This window comes from Rousettus aegyptiacus, unplaced genomic scaffold (genome assembly GCF_014176215.1).
Source record: "Rousettus aegyptiacus isolate mRouAeg1 unplaced genomic scaffold, mRouAeg1.p scaffold_m13_p_2, whole genome shotgun sequence".
NCBI classification, from domain to species: Eukaryota; Metazoa; Chordata; class Mammalia; order Chiroptera; family Pteropodidae; genus Rousettus; species Rousettus aegyptiacus.
Genome location: NW_023416295.1, coordinates 16714495 through 16718812, shown reverse-complemented (window position 1 = coordinate 16718812; position 4318 = coordinate 16714495).

The window sequence follows — 4318 nt, the reverse complement described above, 5'->3', positions numbered from 1 at the left end:
TTGCATTGACAATCATTTAATGCTAAGGTAAGAACAGAAATTTTCAGTAGTTACTAAACTGGTGAAGTCATTTGTACTCCAAGATTTAATGTTTTCTATTGTTACCATTAACTAGCATAAAATTGAGGGAATTTTATTCTCTTTCAGCACCATTTTTATTCTATTTCTCCTCAGTTTTTTTTTTTTTTAATGTTCATAATAGGTTTTCCTTTCATCTGGTCTGATTTATTCAGCAGATGTGTTTTATAGTTGCTTTGCATTACGTAGCATTGCAACAACAAATCTCTGAAGAGACTATTTCATCTTCATGATCCTTCTAGATGATAGGTTGATAATTAAATTATCATAGGTGCCCACAGCATCTGTTAACAACACATTTCATTGACATGTTTGGGCAAACTAGATCTGGATTCCTCTAATGAGATATGGTGACTAGTTGACAAGTAACAAGCAGACAAGGGAGGGTAAATAGTGTTATGTCCACATGCTTGCATGAGGAAGTGGCTAAAGGGTGGAGTGTGTATTTTGGTCACGAGAATGTTTTAGTGATATTTTATTTTCCGTGTTGGTTAGAATTCAGCCATTCCAGAAATCTAAATATATTTAAGCTTGCAAGAATTGTTGGCTTTAAAAAGACTATTTTTTTTTTTTTTTTTGCTCATATATCTAATAAACAGTACATGGAACTTCCTTCCTATGGAAAAAAAAAATTAAGCTTTATTCCAAAAAGAGCCCCACTGGGGATAATTTATGTGTATTCAATATCGAAAATAAAGGATTCATTTATTTTAGGCAGTAAAATAATTTTGTATCTTGGGGAATCATTTTTCAAAACGTTTAATTTTCTAAACATGTTGCAAAAAAATTTCAGGGATGGATTACAGGGATACCACTACATTCTATTGTGGTTTCCTAATTTTTCTAGATGAAGATAAAATTAATACATAGAAACATATAGTGGTACTTGAGAATTTAAAGCCAATAGCTGCAGTTCAACATGCTTAGATCTGAGGCATAACACTAGAAATACCTCTGCCTCTTCATTGAAAATTTGCATGTTAATTCCCATAGAACGTTCCTATGAGAGCTGACCCACACCCCTTGGCTGGTAATCCTTTCTTCTAGGTTCACACTGATTTTCAAATAGCAGTGAGATGTGTAGATGCCTCCATGTTCTGTAGAACAATCTGAAAATTGCTCAGGTGTAGAGCTGAAGGAAAAACACATTCATTTTAGATGACACACATGGAAGCATTGCCAATGCTGACATCATAGGCTTTTGTTGAGAAGAAAAAGGAGACACTAACAAACTATTTTGTTAAAAATATATTATAAATGCATGTTCATAAATTTAAACACAGCTGAAATCTGTAAAGTTGAAAGTGCAAGTCCCATTTCCCTTTGGTTAAACCCATTTTCCAAAGACAATCCCTTTAAAGAGTTTGACGTATCTATTTTTCTGAATATTTTGTTCGATCTAATGAAAAAAAAAAAGAATATATATTTTTACATATTTTTAGAAAAATAGAATAAAAATGTGTACCCAACTATAACTTACTTTTTATCATTTAATAGTATATTAGAGGAGCTGTATGTAATTACACAGAAACCTGCCTTTTTATGTCTGCATGGTATTTCATTTTAATGCATGTTATACATGTGTACTTCATTCCTTCTGAACAGATATTTAAATTGTGTGCTGGTTAATTTCTGTTTGCCTAGACCTTAGCTTCGGGTTATATTTAGCTGATAGGAAGCATGGCAGACGGGATACACGAAAAGAAGTTATGTTATTTTTTCTACTCCCTTCTTCTCTGAGCTGCATTTTCTGAAAGTGACTGACCTCTTTTATTAAGATGGTTCTTGATAGACAGTCTCTTCACCATGCCTCCACTACAGTTCTGGTAACAAATTGCCTTGCCTTGCCTGGAGGTGATTATGGCTTCCCACTGTTGCTTGTCTGCAGGCCTCACCATCCATTACTGATTCCCCTAAACAGTGGTAAGCTAGTAAATGTTCAATGTCTGGCAATTTCTATGGGTCTAAATACTTACACAATGACTGATTTCAGCATACCAATTTGAAATTACTGAATGCAATATTAGAAAGAACTGTGTACAATCAGCTTTGACAACCTGCTGTGAGCCACCTTTGGACCACCACCACCCTCATCCATCTTGGCAGCTTTGTAAGTTTGTTGTGTAAGCCATCCAATCTATGGTATTTTGTATGGCAGCCTGACCTAAAACACCCATGGGCCAAAGGTAGGTAATTCACAAGAGAGAACAGCATGGACATGTTTTAGATCCTGGCCAAAAGGACCACGTGGAGGGAGTCTGCTTGACTCCTAAAGGGCCATGGAAGAAAGAACTGATAACCCAGGGAGAGCAAAGTCTCAGTAATGAGAGTTCTTGAGAGACCCCAGCAAAGTGGCCAAGGAAGAGTCAGGGTCAAACATCTTTTAGGCCTAGAAAAACACAAAGACATCCTAAAATGGTACTTGTTTATGTTTTCATCCACTGATGGGGAAGAACTTCCTTCACTGAATATATTTTATAGGAACTGTGGAAGATAGCAATAATTTAGCTTTTTAAATTATCCCCTAGAAGTCCCCAATGATCAAATGAGTGACTCCTAAATGTGACTCTCTAGCTCAGACTTTTTTGTGAATTTCAAAAAAAAAAAAAAATATATATATATATATATATATATGGACTTACCTGATCTACCTTCCTGATGTTTAAGATGCTTTTCAGAAAGCAAATGTTCAATACTGAAATTAACTTTCTTTATTTCCCGCATTAAATTTCCATCAAAGTTTAGTAAAGAGAACAGCTCTTCATGCTGTTATTCACTTGGGAGTGAGAGTCACCTTTGGTACTTCCTTCTTATTTACTTCCCTTCCACTCCCATCTAAGCCCTATGAACTGAAACTCCTAAATATATTTCACATCCATTCACTCCTCTTTGTCATTCTTTAGTCCTAGCTACCTTTATCTCCTACCTGGTTTATTGCATTAATGTATTCACTGGCATTCTCTTTGACTTTCTAGTTCATTCCCTTACATAGCAGCCAGATCATAAAATAAAGATCTGGTCATGTCTCCTCCTTAAAACTCTTCATTGTTTCCACATGGTGTTGGGATAAAGATGTAAATCTCAAATATGATCCATGAAGTCCTGAATAACCAACTTCTGCTTACATCATCAGCATCAATTTCTCCCATTCTCTACATCACTCACTCACCACCCCCCTTGCCTTCTTTCAGTCCCTAGAAAGCTCAAAACAATTTCTGATTCAAACTTTTGAACATACTCTGCCTGATACACTCCTCTCTCACTCACTAAGCTTCAGCTTTGATTCAATTTCTTTCCTGATTCCCCAAACCAGAGTATATTCCCATATAATGTACTCTAATAGCACTTTATTCCCCCTTCTCACCTTTATCAACCTTATCACAATTTAAATGTATATTTATGTAATTATTTAGTTAACATTAGTCTCTGATACTAGACTATAAGCTCCATGAGGATAGGGAAAGTATTTTCCTTATTTCTGATTGTATCCTCAACACCCAGTTCAATGCCTGACACATTGAAGGAACTCAATAAATATTTACTGAATAAATGACTGAGAAAATTTTTATACTGGAATCATATGAGAGAAAGTCCAAGGGAGTATATTGCTAAATTAAGGACTTAAAAGGAATTTAACTTCTGTGCTTCCTCTGACTTCTGAGAAAAAAAACAACTTCACTTTGAACCTGTACATGTGCCCGAAGACTCAAGACTCAAATATTAAAAGGGATGCATAGAGATAGAATCGTTTTAATCACCAACTTGTGTAAACAAGAATATGTCTATCTTTCATCTAAGGTTCAATGGAGATCTTGGAGTATTCTACCAAGAGCATCAATTGGGGGTAGGGGTGAGGAAAAGCAACATAAAGATTTTAATATCATTTTTTAAAAGTCCTCTAACTCTAATGCATGATTCCATTAAAATGAACTTGTTTATTTCATGTGTACCATCCATAGCATGGCGATTTAATTTTGTATACATTAAAAAAAAATTGCTTCAACTTTTAACTTTCAACGTGCGAACCCAGTGTAGAAGTTTATAATAGAACCACTACAGCCCTTGCCCAAATATGGTGACAGAGCACTTTAAGTTGAGGAAATCGGCTTGAATTCATAGTTTGAAATCTAGACTGGATGTAACAAGACCCCAGTGAGTCAACATATGTAATTGTTCCAAAAGTTTGGATAAAGGCCAATCATTCATAGTTTGCCATTTTTAATGAGATTTCAAAACATGA